Genomic DNA, 24516 nt, shown 5'->3' with positions numbered 1-24516 from the left:
TGTGATACACTGTACGGGGGGAGGGGGTTACTTCTGTGATATACTGTACGGGGGGAGGGGGTTACTTCTGTATATACTGTATGGGGGGAGGGGTTACTTCTGTATATACTGTATGGGGGGAGGGGGTTACTTCTGTGATATACTGTTCGGGGGGAGGGGGTTACTTCTGTATATACTGTACGGGGGGAGGGGGTTACTTCTGTGATATACTGTACAGGGGAGGAGGTTACTTCTGTCATATACTGTACCGGGGGGGGTTACTTCTGTGATATACTGTACGGGGGGAGGGGGTTACTTCTGTATATACTGTATGGGGGGGGGGGGGTTACTTCTGTGATATACTGTACGGGGGGAGGGGGTTACTTCTGTATATACTGTACGGGGGGAGGGAGGTTACTTCTGTATATACTGTATGGGGGAGGGGTTACTTCTGTGATATACTGTACAGGGGGAGGAGGGTTACTTCTGTATATACTGTACGGGGGGAGGGGGTTACTTCTGTATATACTGTATGGGGGGAGGGGTTACTTCTGTATATACTGTATGGGGGGAGGGGTTACTTTTGTGATATACTGTACGGGGGAGGGGGTTACTTCTGTATATACTGTATGGGGGGAGGGGTTACTTCTGTATATACTGCACGGGGGGAGGGGGTTACTTTTGTGATATACTGTACGGGGGGGAGGGGGTTACTTCTGTATATACTGTATGGGGGGAGGGGGCTACTTCTGTGATATACTGTACAGGGGGAGGGGGTTACTTCTGTGATATACTGTATGGGGGAGGGGGTTACTTCTGTGATATACTGTACGGGGGGAGGGGGTTACTTCTGTGATATACTGTACAGGGGGAGGGGGTTACTTCTGTGATATACTGTACGGGGGAGGGGGTTACTTCTGTATATACTGTATGGGGGGAGGGGTTACTTCTGTATATACTGCACGGGGGGAGGGGGTTACTTTTGTGATATACTGTACAGGGGGAGGAGGTTACTTCTGTGATATACTGTACGGGGGAGGGGGTTACTTCTGTGATATACTGTACGGGGGGAGGGGGGTTACTTCTGTGATATACTGTACGGGGGGAGGGGGGTTACTTCTGTATATACTGTACAGGGGGGGGGGGGTTAATTCTGTATATACTGTACGGGGGGGGGGGAGGGGGGTTACTTCTGTGATATACTGTACAGGGGAGGGGGTTACTTCTGTATATACTGTACGGGGGGAGGGGGGTTACTTCTGTGATATACTGTTCGGGGGGAGGGGGTTACTTCTGTGATATACTGTACGGGGGAGGGGTTACTTCTGTGATATACTGTACAGGGGGAGGGGGGTTACTTCTGTGATATACTGTTCGGGGGGAGGGGGTTACTTCTGTATATACTGTACGGGGGAGGGGTTACTTCTGTGATATACTGTACAGGGGGAGGGGGTTACTTCTGTGATATACTGTACGGGGGAGGGAGGTTACTTTTGTGATATACTGTACGGGGGGAGGGGGTTACTTCTGTGATATTCTGTATGGGGGAGGGGGGGGTTACTTCTGTGATATACTGTACGGGGGGAGGGGGTTACTTCTGTGATATTCTGTACGGGGGAGGGGGTTACTTCTGTGATATACTGTACAGGGGAGGAGGTTACTTCTGTATATACTGTACGGGGGGAGGAGGTTACTTCTGATATACGGTACGGGGGGAGGGGGTTACTTCTGTGATATTCTGTACGGGGGAGGGGGTTACTTCTGTGATATACTGTACGGGGGGAGGGGGTTACTTCTGTATATACTGTATGGGGGAAGGGGGTTACTTCTGTGATATTCTGTACGGGGGGAGGGGGTTACTTCTGTGATATTCTGTACGGGGGGAGGGGGTTACTTCTGATATACTGTACGGGGGGAGGGGGTTACTTCTGTGATATTCTGTATGGGGGGAGGGGTTACTTCTGTGATATACTGTACGGGGGGAGGGGGTTACTTCTGATATACTGTACGGGGGGAGGGGGTTACTTCTGTGATATACTAACGATAAACGTTTTTAAACGAGATTGTTTGTTAACCTGAAATCGTTCACCATATTACACAGAACGATGGTCGTTAGTTACGATTGTTTATTCCTTCTGATTGAACAATAAGCAATTACAGCGAGCCATTAATTATAATTTTAGGTTCAGATCTAAATCAACGATCAACGACACATGAACGATTTTTCGATTGTTGCCTGTTCGGGGGGTGGTACACTGTGAGCTCAGTAGCCCACCAGGTGTGTGGCCCCAGCACTGACCCCGCCCCTTACACATATGAGGACAGGGGCGGAGTCTGGATCATACAGAGCTGTGTACACACATAATGCTGATGTCAGCGAGAAGTGTGCACAGCAATTACCCCTCCATCTACTGACACCGCAGCTGCTGTATCTAAGCCTACCGTGTGCGATACTGACAGACCAGCTGCTGTATCTAAGCCTACCGTGTGCGATACTGACAGACCAGCTGCTGTATCTAAGCCTACCATGTGCGATACTCTCTGGGCTGGTGTATCTAAGCTATTATATGTGATATTGTCTGCTGAGTTGCTGTATCTAAGCCTATCATGTGCGATACTCTCTGGGCTGCTGTATTTAGGCCTATGATAGGTGACATTGTCTGTTGAGTTGCTGTATCTAATCCCATGAGGTGTGATACCTCTCCATGCTGTAATGTGAGGTGAGGCGGCCGCTCCGGGGGACAGGAATGTATGTGGCCCAGGTAATGGATAACCCGGCGGTGGCGGCTCAGGTTACAGGCCCTCCGCAGGTAAGGAATGCAGGTGTCACTCACCTCAGTGTAACCCTGCCAGGAAGTGAGGGGTTAATGGCTGCCCACAAACATCAGCCCATACACACCTATCCATGGGGAATGTCCTGACCGTAACGTAATAGCATATAATACACCAACACCCTCCAGGAACAGATGAGAACGTGAGGCGCCGGCTCGTATCACACCCAGACGCTGCCTGTCCATACACTAACCTGACAACAAGACCTACTGTACCTTTAAGAGTGCACAGCGTGCTGCCGCTCAGGGAGTCACTTCCTGTGAGAGGGAGGAAGGAGCGGCAGCCGGGGAGACCGGGGGTTAAAAGGCAAAACGTCACAGCCTGAGTGTAACATTCCCAGGAAAGTCCCAGGATTCCCGGAGTGAGAACAATTCTCCCTGTCAGTCCCTGTTATCTGTCAGTTGTCAGGCCCCGCCTCTAGCTGTCAGCTGGGGTAATCAGGCCACGCCCCTTTCTGTCAGTGGTCAGGCTGTGTCCCTAACTGTCAGCTGGAGGTAGTCAGGCCACGCCCCTCCATGTCATGTGTCAGTGGTCAGGCCCCGCCCCTAACTGGCAGCTAGAAATAGTCAGGCCACACCCCTTCCTGTCATCTGTCAGTGGTCAGGCCCCACCCTGCCCATAATTGTCAGCTGGAATTAGTCAGGCCACACCCCTCCCTCTCATCTGTCCTTAGTTAGGCCACACCCCTCCCTTTATCTGTCAGTGGTCAGGCCAACCCCTGTCAGCTGGAAGTAGTGAGGCCATACACCTCCCTGTCATGAGCCAGTAGTCAGGCCACGCCCCTCCTTGTCATCTGTCAGTGGTCTGGCCCCGCCTCTGTCAGCTGGAAGTAGTCAGGCCCCAGCACCCGCCTGCAATCTATTAGAGGTCAGGCCCCGCCTCCTCAGGTCCACCCTGACTACATTCTTGTGTATAATGACTGGCTGAGAGAGCTCTTCCCGTTGCCTAGGAGTCACACATGCGTCATGTGACCCTTCTTGTGTGCAATGATTGGCTGGGACAGCTGGGAGAGAGGTGTATATATAGTAGACAGTGATATAATATAGGTGTATATACCAGGCAGTGATATAATATAGGTGTATATACCAGGTAGTGATATAATATAGGTATATATAGTAGGCAGTGATATAATATAGGTGTATATACCAGGCAGTGATATAATAGAGGTGTATATACCAGGCAGTGATATAATATAGGTGTATATAGTAGACAGTGATATAATATAGGTGTATACAGTAGGCAGTGATATATTATAGGTGTATATACAAGGTAGTGATATAATATAGGTGTATATATACCAGACAGTGATATATTATAGGTGTATATACCAGGCAGTGATATAATAAAGGTGTATATATAGTAGGCAGTGATATAATAAAGGTGTATATACAAGGTAGTGATATAATATAGGTATATATACCAGGCAGTGATATAATATAGGTATATATACCAGGCAGTGATATAATATAGGTATATATACCAGGCAGTGATATAATATAGGTATATATACCAGGCAGTGATATAATATAAGTATATATACCAGGCAGTGATATAATATAGGTATATATACCAGGCAGTGATATAATATAGGTATATATACCAGGCAGTGATATAATATAGGTGTATATAGTAGACAGTGATATAATATAGGTGTATATAGTGGGCAGTGATATAATATAGGTGTATATAGTAGGCAGTGATATAATATAGGTATATATACCAGGCAGTGATATAATATAGGTGTATATAGTAGGCAGTGATATAATATAGGTGTATATATAGCAGGCAGTGATATAATATAGGTATATATAGTAGGCAGTGATATAATATAGATGTATATACCAGGCAGTGATATAATATAGGTGTATATAGTAGGCAGTGATATAATATAGGTGTATATAGTAGGCAGTGATATAATATAGGTGTATATACCAGGCAGTGATATAATATAGGTGTATATATACCAGGCAGTGATATAATATAGGTATATATAGTAGGCAGTGATATAATATAGATGTATATACCAGGCAGTGATATAATATAGGTGTATATAGTAGGCAGTGATATAATATAGGTGTATATAGTAGGCAGTGATATAATATAGGTGTATATATAGTAGGCAGTGATATAATATAGGTATATATACCAGGCAGTGATATAATTAAGGTGTATATATAGTAGGCAGTGATATAATATAGGTATATATACCAGGCAGTGATATAATATAGGTGTATATAGTAGACAGTGATATAATATAGGTATATATACCAGGCAGTGATCTAATATAGGTGTATATATAGTAGGCAGTGATCTAATATAGGTATATATACCAGGCAGTGATATAATTAAGGTGTATATATAGTAGGCAGTGATATAATATAGGTATATATACCAGGCAGTGATATAATATAGGTGTATATAGTAGACAGTGATATAATATAGGTATATATACCAGGCAGTGATCTAATATAGGTGTATATATAGTAGGCAGTGATCTAATATAGGTGTATATAGTGGGCAGTGATATAATATAGGTGTATATAGTAGGCAGTGATATAATATAGGTATATATAGTAGGCAGTGATATAATATAGATGTATATACCAGGCAGTGATATAATATAGGTGTATATAGTAGGCAGTGATATAATATAGGTGTATATAGTAGGCAGTGATATAATATAGGTATATATAGTAGACAGTGATATAATATAGATGTATATACCAGGCAGTGATATAATATAGGTGTATATAGTAGACAGTGATATAATATAGGTGTATATAGTGGGCAGTGATATAATATAGGTGTATATAGTAGACAGTGATATAATATAGATGTATATATAGTAGGCAGTGATATAATATAGGTGTATATAGTAGACAGTGATATAATATAGGTGTATATAGTGGGCAGTGATATAATATAGGTATATATAGTAGACAGTGATATAATATAGATGTATATATAGTAGGCAGTGATATAATATAGGTGTATATAGTAGGCAGTGATATAATATAGATGTATATACCAGGCAGTGATATAATATAGGTGTATATAGTAGGCAGTGATATAATATAGGTGTATATAGTAGGCAGTGATATAATATAGGTGTATATAGTAGGCAGTGATATAATATAGGTATATATAGTAGACAGTGATATAATATAGGTGTATATAGTAGGCAGTGATATAATATAGGTGTATATAGTAGACAGTGATATAATATAGATGTATATATAGTAGGCAGTGATATAATATAGGTGTATATAGTAGACAGTGATATAATATAGGTGTATATAGTAGGCAGTGATATAATATAGGTGTATATATAGTAGACAGTGATATAATATAGGTGTATATACCAGGCAGTGATATAATATAGGTGTATATACCAGGCAGTGATATAATAGAGGTGTATATACCAGGCAGTGATATAATATAGGAGTATATACCAGGCAGTGATATTATATAGGTGTATATACCAGGCAGTGATATAATATAGGTGTATATATAGTAGGCAGTGATATAATATAGGTGTATATACCAGGCAGTGATATAATATAGGAGTATATACCAGGCAGTGATATTATATAGGTGTATATACCAGGCAGTGATCTAATATAGGTGTATATATAGCAGGCAGTAATATAATATAGGTGTATATACCAGGCAGTGATATAACAGAGGTGTATATAGTGGGCAGTGATATAATATAGGTGTATATACCAGGCAGTGATATAATATAGGTATATATACCAGGCAGTGATATAATATAGGTGTATATATAGCAGGCAGTGATATAATATAGGTGTATATAGTAGGCAGTGATATAATATAGGTATATATATAGCAGGCAGTGATATAATATAGGTGTATATAGTAGACAGTGATATAATATAGGTGTATATAGTAGGCAGTGATATAATATAGGTGTATATACCAGGCAGTGATATAATATAGGTGTATATAGTAGACAGTGATATAATATAGGTGTATATAGTAGACAGTGATATAATATAGGTGTATATAGTAGGCAGTGATATAATATAGGTGTATATATAGTAGGCAGTGATATAATATAGGTGTATATACCAGGCAGTGATATAATATAGGTATATATAGTAGGCAGTGATATAATATAGGTGTATATATAGCAGGCAGTGATATAATATAGGTATATATAGCAGGCAGTGATATAATATAGGTGTATATAGTAGGCAGTGATATAATATAGGTGTATATATAGTAGGCAGTGATATAATATAGGTGTATATACCAGGCAGTGATATAATATAGGTATATATAGTAGGCAGTGATATAATATAGGTATATATAGCAGGCAGTGATATAATATAGGTATATATAGCAGGCAGTGATATAATATAGGTGTATATAGTAGGCAGTGATATAATATAGGTGTATATATAGTAGGCAGTGATATAATATAGGTGTATATACCAGGCAGTGATATAATATAGGTATATATAGTAGGCAGTGATATAATATAGGTGTATATATAGCAGGCAGTGATATAATATAGGTATATATAGCAGGCAGTGATATAATATAGGTGTATATACCAGGCAGTGATATAATATAGGTGTATATACCAGGCAGTGATATAATATAGGTATATATAGTAGACAGTGATATAATATAGGTGTATATAATAGACAGTGATATAATATAGGTGTATATACCAGGCAGTGATATAATATAGGTGTATATATAGTAGGCAGTGATATAATATAGGTGTATATAGTAGGCAGTGATATAATATAGGTATATATAGTAGACAGTGATATAATATAGATGTATATACCAGGCAGTGATATAATATAGGTGTATATAGTAGACAGTGATATAATATAGGTGTATATAGTGGGCAGTGATATAATATAGGTGTATATAGTAGACAGTGATATAATATAGATGTATATATAGTAGGCAGTGATATAATATAGGTGTATATAGTAGACAGTGATATAATATAGGTGTATATAGTGGGCAGTGATATAATATAGGTATATATAGTAGACAGTGATATAATATAGATGTATATATAGTAGGCAGTGATATAATATAGGTGTATATAGTAGGCAGTGATATAATATAGATGTATATACCAGGCAGTGATATAATATAGGTGTATATAGTAGGCAGTGATATAATATAGGTGTATATACCAGGCAGTGATATAATAGAGGTGTATATATAGTAGGCAGTGATATAATATAGGTGTATATACCAGGTAGTGATATAATATAGGTGTATATAGTAGACAGTGATATAATATAGGTGTATATAGTAGACAGTGATATAATATAGGTATATATAGTAGACAGTGATATAATATAGGTGTATATAGTAGGCAGTGATATAATATAGGTGTATATATAGTAGGCAGTGATATAATAGAGGTGTATATACCAGGCAGTGATATAATATAGGTGTATATATAGTAGGCAGTGATATAATATAGGTGTATATACCAGGCAGTGATATAATATAGGAGTATATACCAGGCAGTGATATTATATAGGTGTATATACCAGGCAGTGATATAATATAGGTGTATATATAGTAGGCAGTGATATAATATAGGTGTATATACCAGGCAGTGATATAATATAGGAGTATATACCAGGCAGTGATATTATATAGGTGTATATACCAGGCAGTGATCTAATATAGGTGTATATATAGCAGGCAGTAATATAATATAGGTGTATATACCAGGCAGTGATATAACAGAGGTGTATATAGTGGGCAGTGATATAATATAGGTGTATATACCAGGCAGTGATATAATATAGGTATATATACCAGGCAGTGATATAATATAGGTGTATATATAGCAGGCAGTGATATAATATAGGTGTATATAGTAGGCAGTGATATAATATAGGTATATATATAGCAGGCAGTGATATAATATAGGTGTATATACCAGGCAGTGATATAATATAGGTGTATATACCAGGCAGTGATATAATATAGGTGTATATAGTAGACAGTGATATAATATAGGTGTATATAGTAGGCAGTGATATAATATAGGTGTATATACCAGGCAGTGATATAATATAGGTGTATATAGTAGACAGTGATATAATATAGGTGTATATAGTAGACAGTGATATAATATAGGTGTATATAGTAGGCAGTGATATAATATAGGTGTATATATAGTAGGCAGTGATATAATATAGGTGTATATACCAGGCAGTGATATAATATAGGTATATATAGTAGGCAGTGATATAATATAGGTGTATATATAGCAGGCAGTGATATAATATAGGTATATATAGCAGGCAGTGATATAATATAGGTATATATAGCAGGCAGTGATATAATATAGGTGTATATAGTAGGCAGTGATATAATATAGGTGTATATATAGTAGGCAGTGATATAATATAGGTGTATATACCAGGCAGTGATATAATATAGGTATATATAGTAGGCAGTGATATAATATAGGTGTATATATAGCAGGCAGTGATATAATATAGGTATATATAGCAGGCAGTGATATAATATAGGTGTATATACCAGGCAGTGATATAATATAGGTGTATATACCAGGCAGTGATATAATATAGGTGTATATAGTAGACAGTGATATAATATAGGTGTATATAGTAGGCAGTGATATAATATAGGTGTATATACCAGGCAGTGATATAATATAGGTGTATATAGTAGACAGTGATATAATATAGGTGTATATAGTAGACAGTGATATAATATAGGTGTATATAGTAGGCAGTGATATAATATAGGTGTATATATAGTAGGCAGTGATATAATATAGGTGTATATACCAGGCAGTGATATAATATAGGTATATATAGTAGGCAGTGATATAATATAGGTGTATATATAGCAGGCAGTGATATAATATAGGTATATATAGCAGGCAGTGATATAATATAGGTATATATAGCAGGCAGTGATATAATATAGGTATATATAGCAGGCAGTGATATAATATAGGTATATATATAGCAGGCAGTGATATAATATAGGTGTATATATAGCAGGAAGTGATATAATATAGATATATATAGTAGGCAGTGATATAATATAGGTGTATATACTAGGCAGTGATATAATATAGGTGTATATAGTAGGCAGTGATATAATATAGGTATATATAGTAGGCAGTGATATAATATAGGTATATATATAGCAGGAAGTGATATAATATAGGTATATATAGTAGGCAGTGATATAATATAGGTGTATATAGTAGACAGTGATATAATATAGGTGTATATAGTAGGCAGTGATATAATATAGGTATATATATAGCAGGAAGTGATATAATATAGGTATATATAGTAGGCAGTGATATAATATAGGTGTATATACCAGGCAGTGATATAATATAGGTGTATATAGTAGACAGTGATATAATATAGGTGTATATATAGTAGGCAGTGATATAATAGAGGTGTATATATAGTAGGCAGTGATATAATATAGGTGTATATAGTAGGCAGTGATATAATATAGGTGTATATAGTAGGCAGTGATATAATATAGGTGTATATACCAGGCAGTGATATAATATAGGTATATATAGTAGGCAGTGATATAATATAGGTATATATATAGCAGGAAGTGATATAATATAGGTATATATAGTAGGCAGTGATATAATATAGGTGTATATAGTAGGCAGTGATATAATATAGGTGTATATAGTAGACAGTGATATAATATAGGTGTATATAGTAGGCAGTGATATAATATAGGTGTATATAGTAGACAGTGATATAATATAGGTATATATAGTAGGCAGTGATATAATATAGGTATATATAGTAGACAGTGATATAATATAGGTGTATATAGTAGGCAGTGATATAATATAGGTGTATATAGTAGGCAGTGATATAATATAGGTGTATATAGTAGGCAGTGATATAATATAGGTGTATATATAGTAGGCAGTGATATAATATAGGTGTATATACCAGGCAGTGATATAATATAGGTGTATATACCAGGCAGTGATATAATATAGGTGTATATATAGTAGGCAGTGATATAATATAGGTATATATAGTAGGCAGTGATATAATAGAGGTATATATACCAGGCAGTGATATAATATAGGTATATATATAGCAGGCAGTGATATAATATAGGTGTATATATAGTAGGCAGTGATATAATATAGGTGTATATACCAGGCAGTGATATAATATAGGTGTATATACCAGGGTGTGTACAGCGGTGATATATAATGTGATCTGGATGTATATAGGTGTATATATATACCAGGCAGTGATATAATATAGGTATATATCGCAGGACACTGGTGATGTAATGTGATATATAATGGGATCTGGATGTATATCGGTATATTCGGTGATGTTACCAGACGTCGTCTCTCTTTACATAATAGGATAACTGTGCCCGATCCCATTCCAGGTCAGCAGCCCTCCCTCCCTGCCAGTGTTATGGGCTCCCCCTGCAGGTGATGCCAGGGAGTGCGGTGCCGTCCTCAGCTCACCCTGCATTGTATTCCTTACACCGCATTACTTATTTATACTGCACATCAGGACACTCGCAAACCAAGGGCACCGGGGATAATAGCCGAGGCCTGCAGGTATGGCAACCCGCAGCCGCCCAGACATGCCACACACAGCCATCACTAGTCATAACTATGGGACCTGACAGGCTGCCAGCACTGTATACAATACTACAACGTGATGTATATCCCACAGCTCCTGCAGTATATCGCACAGCTCCCGCAGTATATCGCACAGCTCCCGCAGTATATCCCACAGCTCCCGCAGTATATCAGAGCTCCCGCAGTATATCAGTATATCAGAGCTCCCGCAGTATATCAGAGCTCCCACAGTATATCGCACAGCTCCCGCAGTATATCAGAGCTCCCGCAGTATATCAGAGCTCCCGTAGTATATCAGAGCTCCCGCAGTATATCGCACAGCTCCCGCAGTATATCGCACAGCTCCCGCAGTATATTCCACAGCTCCCGCAGTATATCGCACAGCTCCCGCAGTATATCAGAGCTCCCGCAGTATATCAGAGCTCCCGTAGTATATCAGAGCTCCCGCAGTATATCGCACAGCTCCCGCAGTATATCGCACAGCTCCCGCAGTATATTCCACAGCTCCTGCAGTTTATCGCACAGCTCCCGCAGTATATTCCACAGCTCCCGCAGTTTATCGCACAGCTCCCACAGTATATCCCACAGCTCCTGCAGTATATCGCACAGCTCCTGCAGTATATCGCACAGCTCCCACAGTATATCGCACGGCTCCCGCAGTATATCGCACGGCTCCCGCAGTATAACCCACAGCTCCCGCAGTATATCCCACAGCTCCCGCTGTATATCCCACAGCTCCCGCTGTATATCCCACAGCTCCCGCAGTATATACCACAGCTCCCGCAGTATATTCCACAGCTCCCGCAGTATATTCCACAGCTCCCGCAGTATATACCGCAGCTCCAGCAGTATATCGCGCAGCTCCCGCAGTATATCCAACAGCTCCCGCAGTATACGGCACAGCTCTCGCGGTATATCGCACAGCTCCCGCAGTACATTGCACAGCTCCCGCAGTACATTGCATAGCTCCCGCCGCATATCCCACTGCTCCCACAGTATATCACACAGCTCCCGCTGTATATCCCACAGCTCCCGCCGCATATCCCACTGCTCCCACAGTATATCGCACGGCTCCCGCAGTATATCCCACAGCTCCCGCTGTATATCCCACAGCTCCCGCAGTATATCCCACAGCTCCCGCAGTATATCCCACAGCTCCCGCAGTATATCCCACAGCTCCCGCAGTATATCCCACAGCTCCCGCAGTATATCCCACAGCTCCCGCAGTATATCCCCATATATCATGCAGCTCCCGCAGTGTATCACGCAGCTTCCGCAGTATATCCCACAGCTCCCGCAGTATATCCCACAGCTCCCGCAGTATATCCCACAGGTCCCGCAGTATATCCCACAGCTCCCGCAGTATATCCCACAGCTCCCGCAGTATATCCCACAGCTCCCGCAGTATATCCCAAAGCTCTCGCAGTATATCGCGCAGCTCCCTCCATATAACGCACAGCTCCCGCAGTATATCACACAGCTCCCGCAGTATATCCCACAGCTCCCGCTGTATATCCCACAGCTCCCGCTGTATATCCCACAGCTCCCGCAGTATATACCACAGCTCCCGCAGTATATTCCACAGCTCCCGCAGTATATACCGCAGCTCCAGCAGTATATCGCGCAGCTCCCGCAGTATATCCAACAGCTCCCGCAGTATACGGCACAGCTCTCGCGGTATATCGCACAGCTCCCGCAGTACATTGCATAGCTCCCGCCGCATATCCCACTGCTCCCACAGTATATCGCACGGCTCCCGCAGTATATCCCACAGCTCCCGCTGTATATCCCACAGCTCCCGCAGTATATCCCACAGCTCCCGCAGTATATCCCACAGCTCCCGCAGTATATCCCACAGCTCCCGCAGTATATCCCACAGCTCCCGCAGTATATCCCCATATATCATGCAGCTCCCGCAGTGTATCACGCAGCTTCCGCAGTATATCCCACAGCTCCCGCAGTATATCCCACAGGTCCCGCAGTATATCCCACAGCTCCCGCAGTATATCCCACAGCTCCCGCAGTATATCCCACAGCTCCCGCAGTATATCCCAAAGCTCTCGCAGTATATCGCGCAGCTCCCTCCATATAACGCACAGCTCCCGCAGTATATCACACAGCTCCTGCAGTATATTGCACAGCTCCCGCAGTATATCGCACAGTTCCCGCAGTATATCGCACAGCTCCCATTGTATATCGCACAGCTTCCGCAGTATATCACGGAGCTCCCGCAGTATATCACAGAGCTCCCGTAGTATATCATACCGTTCCCGCAGTATATTGAACAGCTCCTGCAGTATATCGCAGAGCTCCCGCAGTATATCCCCATATATCATGCAGCTCCCGCAGTATATCGCACAGCTCCCGCGGTATATCGCACAGCTCCCGCAGTATATCCCACAGCTCCCGCAGTATATCGCATGGCTTCCGCAGTATATCGCACAGCTCCCGCAGTATATCCCACAGCTCCCGCAGTATATCGCATGGCTTCCGCAGTATATCGCACAGCTCCCGCAGTATATCCCACAGCTCCCGCAGTATATCGCATGGCTCCCGCAGTATATCGCATGGCTCCCGCAGTATATCCCACAGCTCCCGCAGTATATCCCACAGCTCCTGCGGTATATCGCACAGCTCCCGCAGTATATCACACAGCTCTTGCAGTATATCCCACAGCTCCCGCAGTATATCCCACAGCTCCCGCAGTATATCGCATGGCTCCCGCAGTATATCCCACAGCTCCCGCAGTATATCCCACAGCTCCCGCAGTATATCCCACAGCTCCCGCAGTATATCATACAGTTCCCGCAGTATATCCCAGTATCGCAGTATATCGTCTGCCCATCACCGCTCACACTCGTCTGCCCATCACCGCTCACACTCGTCTGCCCATCACCGCTCACACTCGTCTGCCCATCACCGCTCACACTCACATTCACGTTCCTCAAATTTCTACTAAAAATAGCTGAAATATCCCAAATATTTTCTGCCTGACATGGTCCCCAGCGGTCCGAGAGCCCAACCTCCCACCGTGTATTCCCACCATCAGCCATAGAAGGTCTGTGCCCGCTCCGCTGTATCCCCATAATACACTGTATCCTGATAGTAATACACAGATATAGACATTTACACATATATATATATATATACACTGTATCCTGTTGGTAATACACAGATATAGACATATAAAGTGATATACACACATATACACACACAGGCCAGTTTCCTGCTCTGTATACAGCTATATACTCAGGCCTCCTGTATCTCACATGTAAGTGGATTACGCTGCAGACAGTGAGGGAGGGCCGGGATTTGGCGGGGGTCCGATCCTACACTCACTGGGCCTCCATGTCTCATCCAGCGCACAGGCCTCATAGCACACACTGACCCCCTGACGTACCTAGGCCATGCAGGGGTTAACACCCCCCAGCAGAAGCACAAAGCTGCGTCTGATTACTGCAAACTCCGGGGGCAACTGAGGACGAGGACGGAGGATGAGATTGTCTGCAGATTACGGCGTTGTGTACCCCGTAAGGAGGCCGCCCCCGTGCACACCCTGACCCCAATACCACCACGTAACCTGCCCCCTTATAACCCTCACCCGCCCCCCTTCTTACCATTGTGTAACCCTTACCCGCCCATGTATGTAGTACAGCAGCCATGTATGAGACATGTATGTGCTATAGGAGACATGTATGAGACATGTATGTGCTATAGGAGCCATGTATGAGACATGTATGTGCTATAGGAGACATGTATGAGACATGTATGTGCTATAGGAGCCATGTATGAGACATGTATGTGCTATATGAGACATGTATGAGACATGTATGTGCTATAGGAGCCATGTATGAGACATGTATGTGCTATAGGAGCCATTTATGAGACATGTATGTGCTATAGGAGACATGTATGAGCCATGTATGTGCTATAGGAGCCATTTATGAGACATGTATGTGCTATAGGAGCCATGTATGAGACATGTATGTGCTATAGGAGCCATGTATGAGACATGTATGGGCTATAGGAGCCATGTATGAAACATGTATGGGCTATAGGAGCCATTTATGAGACATGTATGTGCTATAGGAGCCATGTATGAGACATGTATGTGCTATAAGAGCCATGTATGAGACATGTATGTGCTATAGGAGCCATGTATGAGACATGTATGTGCTATAGGAGCCATGTATGAGACATGTATGTGCTATAGGAGCCATGTATGAGATATGTATGTGCTATAGGAGCCATGTATGAGACATGTATGAGCTATAGGAGCCATGTATGAGACATGTATGTGCTATAGGAGCCATGTATGAGACATGTATGGGCTATAGGAGCCATGTATGAAACATGTATGGGCTATAGGAGCCATTTATGAGACATGTATGTGCTATAGGAGCCATGTATGAGACATGTATGTGCTATAGGAGCCATGTATGAGACATGTATGTGCTATAAGAGCCATGTATGAGACATGTATGAGCTATAGGAGCCATGTATGAGACATGTATGTGCTATAGGAGCCATGTATGAGACATGTATGTGCTATAGAAGCCATGTATGCGCTGGGTAGAGGTGTATGATTGGCAGCAGAAGTGTATAAGCTGGGTATCAGTCATTTATAATATGAGCAAAGGGGCATGAGCTGGGTATGTGCCATGGATGAATTTGGTACAGGTATATGAACTGGGTATGTACCATGTATGAGCTGGGTATGTGCCATGTATGGGCCAAGCAGAGGGGCATTAGCTGGGTATGTGCCATGTATGAGCCGGGCAGTGGTGTATGAGCTGAGTATGTGTCGCATATATGAGTTCAGTAGAGGTATATGAGCTGGGCATGTGCCATGTATGAGATGGTTAGTGACTATGAATGAGCAGGGCATGTACCATGCATGAGCCAGACAGAGTTGTATGAGCCGGGAAGTGGTGTATGAGCTGGGCATGTGCCATGTATGAGCTGGATATGTACCATGTGTGAGATAGACATGTGCCAAGTATAAGCCAGGCAGTGGTGTATGAGCTAGGTATGTGCCATGGATGAGTTGACCAGGGGTATATAAACTGGGTATATGCCACGTATGAATTCAGTAGAGGTGTATGAGCTGGGTATGTGCCATGTATGAGCCAGGCAGTGGTGTATGAGCTGGGTATGTGCCATGTATGAGGTGTATGAGCTGGGTATGTGCCATGTATGAGCCTGGGCAGCGGTGTATGAGCTAGGTATGTGCCATGTATGAGATGGATAAGGGTGTATGAGCTGGGTATGTACATGTATTAACAGGGCAGAGGTGTATGACCTAGATATGTGTCATGTATGAGCTGAGTAAATGCCATACATAGGCCGGGCAGAGGTGTATGAGCTGAATATATGCCATGTATGAGCTGTATGTGCCATGTATGAGGGGTATGAGGCGGGTATGTGCCAAGTATGAGGTGTATTTGCCATGTATGAGGGGTATGAGGCAAGTATGTGTATGTGTCATGTATGAGGGGTATGAGGCGGGTATGTGCCATGTATTAAGGGTATGTGCCATTTATGAGGGGTATGAGCTGGCTATGTCCCATGTATGAGGGGTACTGGCCGGCTATGTGCCATGTATGAGGGGTATGAGCCAAGTAGGTGTCATGTATGAGGTGTATGAGCCGGGTAGGTGTCATGTATGAGGGGTATGAGCCGGGTAGGTGTCATGTATGAGGGATATGAGCTGGGAATGTGCCATGTATGAGGGGTTTGAGCCATGTATTAGGGGTATGACCTGGATATGTGTCATGTATGAGTTGTATGAGCTGTGTATGTGTCATGTATGAGGGGTATGAGCTGGGTATGTGCCATGTATGAGGGGTATGAGCTGGCTTTGTGCCATGTATGAGGGGTATGAGCTGGCTTTGTGCCATGTATGAGGGGTATGAGCTGGCTATGTGCCATGTATGAGGGGTATGAGCTGGCTATGTGTCATGTATGAGGGGTATGAGCTGGGTATGTGTCATGTATGAGGGGTATTGGCCGGCTATGTGCCATGTATGAGGGGTATGAGCAGGCTATGTGCCATGTATGAGGGGTATGAGCAGGCTATGTGCCATGTATGAGGGGTATGAGCAGGCTATGTGCCATGTATGAGGGGTATGAGCAGGCTATGTGCCATGTATGAGGGGTATGAGCAGGCTATGTGCCATGTATGAGGGGTATGAGCAGGCTATGTGCCATGTATGAGGGGTATTGGCCGGCTATGTGCCATGTATGATGGGTATTGGCCGGCTATGTGCCATGTATGATGGGTATTGGTCGGCTATGTGCCATGTATGAGGGGTATTGGCCGGCTATGTGCCATGTATGAGGGGTATTGTCTGGGTATGTGCCATGTATGAGGGGTATTGGCCGGCTATGTGCCATGTATGAGGGGTATGTGCCATGTATGAGGGGTATTGGTCGGCTATGTGCCATGTATGAGGGGTATTGGCCGGCTATGTGCCATGTATGATGGGTATTGGTCGGCTATGTGCCATGTATGAGGGGTATTGGCCGGCTATGTGCCATGTATGAGGGGTATTGGCCGGCTATGTGCCATGTATGAGGGGTATAAGCAGGGTATGTGCCACGTATAGGGGTATAAGCCATGTATTAGGGGTATGACCTGGATATGTGCCATGTATGAGTTGTATGAGCTGGGTAAGTGTCATGTATGAGGGGTATAAGCCATGTATGAGGGGTATGAGCCAAGTAAGTGCCATGTATGAGCTGGGTATGTGCCATCTATGAGTTGTATGAGCTTGGTATGTGCCATAGATGAGCTGGGCAGAGGTGTATGGGGCAGGTAAGTTCCATGTATGAGGGGTATGAGCCGGGTATGTTCCATGTATGAGGGGTATGAGCCAGGTATGTGCCATGTATGAGGGGTATAAGCCAGGAATGAGCCAGGTATGTGCCATGTATGAGGGGTATAAAGTGGGTATGTGCCATGTATGAGGGGGTATGAGGCAGGTATGTGCCATGTATGAGGGGTATGAGATGGGTATGTGCCATGTATGAGGGGTATAAGGTGGGTATGTGCCAGGTATGTGCCATGTATGAGGGGTATATACCATGTATAAGGGGTATGAGCCAGGTATGTGCCATGTATGAGGGGTATGAGGTGGGTATATGCCATGTATGAGGTGGGTATGTGCCAGGTATGGGGTATGAGGCAGGTATGTACCATGTATGAGGGGTATGAGATGGGTATGTGCCATGTATGAGGGGTATGAGGTGGGTATGTGCCAGGTATGAGGGGTATGAGGTGGGTATGTGCCAGGTATGAGGGGTATGAGGTGGGTATGTGGCATGTATGAGGGGTATATACCATGTATGAGGGGTATGAGCCAGGTATGTGGCATGTATGAGGGGTATGAGGCGGGTATGTACCACATATGAGGGGTATGAGGCGGGTATGTGCCATGTATGAGGTGTATGAGCCGGGTATGTGCCATGTATGAAGGGTGTGTACCACATATGAGGGGTATGTACCACATATGAGGGGTATGTGCCATGTATGAGGGGTATGTACCACATATGAGGGGTATGAGGCGGGTATGAGGGGTATGTACCACATATGAGGGGTATGTGCCATGTATTAGGGGTATGTACCACATATGAGGGGTATGAGGCGGGTATGTGCCATGTATGAGGGGTATGTACCACATATGAGGGGTATGAGGCGGGTTTGTGCCATGTATGAGGGGTATGTGCCATGTATGAGGGGTATGTGCCATGTATAAGGGGTATGTGCCATGTATGAGGGGTATGTGCCATGTATGAGGGGTATGTGCCATGTATGAGGGGTATGAGGGGTATGTGCCATGTATGAGGGGTATGTGCCATGTATGAGGGGTATGTGCCATGTATGAGGGGTATGTGCCGGGTATGAGGGGTATGTGCCGGGTATGAGGGGTATGTGCCGGGTATGAGGGGTATGTGCCATGTATAAGGGGTATGTGCCGGGTATGAGGGGTATGTGCCATGTATGAGGGGTATGAGGGGTATGTGCCATGTATAAGGGGTATGTGCCATGTATAAGGGGTATGTGCCATGTATAAGGGGTATGTGCCATGTATGAGGGGTATTTGCCGGGTATGTGCCATGTATAAGGGGTATGAGGGGTATGAGGGGTATGTGCCATGTATAAGGGGTATGTGCCATGTATAAGGGGTATGTGCCATGTATAAGGGGTATGTGCCATGTATGAGGGGTATGTGCCATGTATGAGGGGTATGTGCCATGTATAAGGGGTATGTGCCGGGTATGAGGGGTATGTGCCATGTATGAGGGGTATGAGGGGTATGTGCCATGTATAAGGGGTATGTGCCATGTATAAGGGGTATGTGCCATGTATGAGGGGTATGTGCCATGTATGAGGGGTATATACCATGTATAAGGGGTATGAGCCAGGTATGTGCCATGTATGAGGGGTATGAGGTGGGTATATGCCATGTATGAGGTGGGTATGTGCCAGGTATGGGGTATGAGGCAGGTATGTACCATGTATGAGGGGTATGAGATGGGTATGTGCCATGTATGAGGGGTATGAGGTGGGTATGTGCCAGGTATGAGGGGTATGAGGTGGGTATGTGCCAGGTATGAGGGGTATGAGGTGGGTATGTGGCATGTATGAGGGGTATATACCATGTATGAGGGGTATGAGCCAGGTATGTGGCATGTATGAGGGGTATGAGGCGGGTATGTACCACATATGAGGGGTATGAGGCGGGTATGTGCCATGTATGAGGTGTATGAGCCGGGTATGTGCCATGTATGAAGGGTGTGTACCACATATGAGGGGTATGTACCACATATGAGGGGTATGAGGCGGGTATGAGGGGTATGTACCACATATGAGGGGTATGTGCCATGTATTAGGGGTATGTACCACATATGAGGGGTATGAGGCGGGTATGTGCCATGTATGAGGGGTATGTACCACATATGAGGGGTATGAGGCGGGTTTGTGCCATGTATGAGGGGTATGTGCCATGTATGAGGGGTATGTGCCATGTATAAGGGGTATGTGCCATGTATGAGGGGTATGTGCCATGTATGAGGGGTATGTGCCATGTATGAGGGGTATGAGGGGTATGTGCCATGTATGAGGGGTATGTGCCATGTATGAGGGGTATGTGCCATGTATGAGGGGTATGTGCCGGGTATGAGGGGTATGTGCCGGGTATGAGGGGTATGTGCCATGTATAAGGGGTATGTGCCGGGTATGAGGGGTATGTGCCATGTATGAGGGGTATGAGGGGTATGTGCCATGTATAAGGGGTATGTGCCATGTATAAGGGGTATGTGCCATGTATAAGGGGTATGTGCCATGTATGAGGGGTATTTGCCGGGTATGTGCCATGTATAAGGGGTATGAGGGGTATGAGGGGTATGTGCCATGTATAAGGGGTATGTGCCATGTATAAGGGGTATGTGCCATGTATAAGGGGTATGTGCCATGTATGAGGGGTATGTGCCATGTATGAGGGGTATGTGCCATGTATAAGGGGTATGTGCCGGGTATGAGGGGTATGTGCCATGTATGAGGGGTATGAGGGGTATGTGCCATGTATAAGGGGTATGTGCCATGTATAAGGGGTATGTGCCATGTATGAGGGGTATGTGCCATGTATGAGGGGTATATACCATGTATAAGGGGTATGAGCCAGGTATGTGCCATGTATGAGGGGTATGAGGTGGGTATATGCCATGTATGAGGTGGGTATGTGCCAGGTATGGGGTATGAGGCAGGTATGTACCATGTATGAGGGGTATGAGATGGGTATGTGCCATGTATGAGGGGTATGAGGTGGGTATGTGCCAGGTATGAGGGGTATGAGGTGGGTATGTGCCAGGTATGAGGGGTATGAGGTGGGTATGTGGCATGTATGAGGGGTATATACCATGTATGAGGGGTATGAGCCAGGTATGTGGCATGTATGAGGGGTATGAGGCGGGTATGTACCACATATGAGGGGTATGAGGCGGGTATGTGCCATGTATGAGGTGTATGAGCCGGGTATGTGCCATGTATGAAGGGTGTGTACCACATATGAGGGGTATGTACCACATATGAGGGGTATGAGGCGGGTATGAGGGGTATGTACCACATATGAGGGGTATGTGCCATGTATTAGGGGTATGTACCACATATGAGGGGTATGAGGCGGGTATGTGCCATGTATGAGGGGTATGTACCACATATGAGGGGTATGAGGCGGGTTTGTGCCATGTATGAGGGGTATGTGCCATGTATGAGGGGTATGTGCCATGTATAAGGGGTATGTGCCATGTATGAGGGGTATGTGCCATGTATGAGGGGTATGTGCCATGTATGAGGGGTATGAGGGGTATGTGCCATGTATGAGGGGTATGTGCCATGTATGAGGGGTATGTGCCATGTATGAGGGGTATGTGCCGGGTATGAGGGGTATGTGCCGGGTATGAGGGGTATGTGCCATGTATAAGGGGTATGTGCCGGGTATGAGGGGTATGTGCCATGTATGAGGGGTATGAGGGGTATGTGCCATGTATAAGGGGTATGTGCCATGTATAAGGGTTATGTGCCATGTATGAGGGGTATGTGCCATGTATGAGGGGTATGTGCCATGTATAAGGGGTATTTGCCGGGTATGTGCCATGTATAAGGGGTATGAGGGGTATGAGGGGTATGTGCCATGTATAAGGGGTATGTGCCATGTATAAGGGGTATGTGCCATGTATGAGGGGTATGTGCCATGTATGAGGGGTATGTGCCATGTATAAGGGGTATGTGCCGGGTATGAGGGGTATGTGCCATGTATGAGGGGTATGTGCCATGTATGAGGGGTATGTGCCATGTATAAGGGGTATGTGCCGGGTATGAGGGGTATGTGCCATGTATGAGGGGTATGAGGGGTATGTGCCATGTATAAGGGGTATGTGCCATGTATAAGGGGTATGTGCCATGTATGAGGGGTATGTGCCATGTATGAGGGGTATGTGCCATGTATGAGGGGTATTTGCCGGGTATGAGGGGTATGTGCCATGTATGAGGGGTATGTGCCATGTATAAGGGGTATGTGCCGGGTATGAGGGGTATGTGCCATGTATGAGGGGTATGTGCCGGGTATGAGGGGTATGTGCCATGTATAAGGGGTATGTGCCATGTATGAGGGGTATGTGCCATGTATAAGGGGTATGTGCCATGTATAAGGGGTATGTGCCATGTATAAGGGGTATGTGCCATGTATGAGGGGTATGTGCCATGTATAAGGGGTATGTGCCATGTATGAGGGGTACGTGCCATGTATGAGGGGTACGTGCCATGTATGAGGGGTATGTGCCATGTATAAGGGGTATGTGCCGGGTATGAGGGGTATGTGCCATGTATGAGGGGTATGTGCCATGTATGAGGGGTATGTGCCATGTATGAGGGGTATGTGCCATGTATGAGGGGTATGTGCCGGGTATGAGGGGTATGTGCCATGTATAAGGGGTATGTGCCATGTATGAGGGGTATGAGGGGTGGCAGCCTTACATAACAGACGTGCAGCAGACAAAGCTATAAATCTCGCTCCGTTCGGGCTGGATTGTGGCGGTGGGGTGGGCACCGCACTCACATACACATGTCGCCCCCCGGAGGGCAGCACAGGCCGCTCACCCCAGGTGACCCCACACACAGCATGAAGCTACAGGTGCCTGGGATGGGAGCAGGGGGCACTGCCCACACTACAGCCCTGGGCTGGCACACAGGAGGGCTGGGCAGTGCCAGTGTGGCCGGCATGCAGAGGGCACACCACCCCCTGTGCCCCCTCCACCAGCCGGCTGATGCCAGGCCTGCGCCAGCTCTCAAGGGCAGCCATGGCAGAGGACGGGCAGCCTGGCACTGGGCGCCCGGCGGGTGAGGTGGGGGGCAGGGTACTCACCAGTCCGCGGCTGGGGGGTCGTGTCCCTCCTTCTCCTGCCTGTGTCCCCCTCTCTCCTCGTCTGTCTCCCCCCCCGGCTGTGCTGCTGCTGCTCCGCCGCCTCCTCCTCCTCCCCGATCAGTGCGGCAGCCGGACCGACGCCGCCGGGTCCTAGAGGCAGCTGCAACCTTTGTACTCAGCGCATCCAGCTCCACTGTGCGAGGGAGAGAAACTTCACTATACAGGAGAGGGGTAATATAATACAGGGGAGGGGTAATATAATACAGGGGAGGGGTAATATAATACAGGGGAGGGGTAATAATACTATACAGGGGAGGGGTAATATAATACAGGGGAGGGGTAATAATACAGGGGAGGGGTAATAATACTATACAGGGGAGGGGTAATATAATACAGGGGAGGGGTAATAATACAGGGGAGGGGTAATATAATACTATACAGTGGAGGGGTAATAATACAGGGGAGGGGTAATAATACAGGGGAGGGGTAATAATACAGTGGAGGGGTAATAATACTATACAGTGGAGGGGTAATAATACAGGGGAGGGGTAATAATACAGGGGAGGGGTAATAATACAGGGGAGGGGTAATATAATACAGGGGAGGGGTAATAATACAGGGGAGGGGTAATAATACAGGGGAGGGGTAATATAATACAGGGGAGGGGTAATAATACTATACAGGGGAGAAGAAATAACTCTATACAGTGGAGGGGTAATAATACAGAGGAGGGGTAATAATACTGGGGAGGGGAAGTAATACAGGGGAGAGGTAATATAATACTATACAGGGGAGGGGTAATAATACTGGGGAGGGGTAGTAATACAGGGGAGGGGTAATATAATACTATACAGGGGAGGGGTAATAATACAGGGGAGGGGAAATAATACAGGGGAGGGGTAATAACACTATAAAGGGGAGGGGTAATAATACAGGGGAGGGGTAATATAATACTATACAGGGGAGGGGTAATATAATACTATACAGTGGAGGGGTAATAATACAGGGGAGGGGTAATAATACTATACAGGGGAGGGGTAATAATACTATACAGGGGAGGGGTAATATAATACTATACAGTGGAGGGGTAATAATACAGGGGAGGGGTAATAATACAGGGGAGGGGTAATA

General features: G+C 44.6%; 1 protein-coding gene across 5 annotated transcripts in view; it reads right to left on the bottom strand.

Annotated features, from left to right (window-relative positions):
• Positions 1–23461, bottom strand: part of DNMT3A (DNA methyltransferase 3 alpha) — a 179460-nt gene extending 155999 nt beyond the window's left edge. For 3 of the 5 annotated variants that reach the window (XM_069973236.1, XM_069973239.1, XM_069973241.1), the window contains exon 1: positions 23386–23461. The gene's annotated coding sequence lies outside the window, so the exon portion shown is untranslated. Of the gene's footprint in view, positions 1–2878; positions 2969–3026; positions 3721–23385 lie in introns of those variants that run through there. The other 2 variants (XM_069973237.1, XM_069973238.1) reach the window with 2 other exon arrangements.
• Positions 23462–24516: the final 1055 nt, after the last annotated feature.

The sequence above is a fragment of the Dendropsophus ebraccatus genome, chromosome 6 (genome assembly GCF_027789765.1).
Source record: "Dendropsophus ebraccatus isolate aDenEbr1 chromosome 6, aDenEbr1.pat, whole genome shotgun sequence".
Taxonomy (NCBI): Eukaryota; Metazoa; Chordata; class Amphibia; order Anura; family Hylidae; genus Dendropsophus; species Dendropsophus ebraccatus.
The sequence above is the reverse complement of the archived record's forward strand: the minus strand, read 5'-3'. Positions and strand labels throughout refer to the sequence as shown.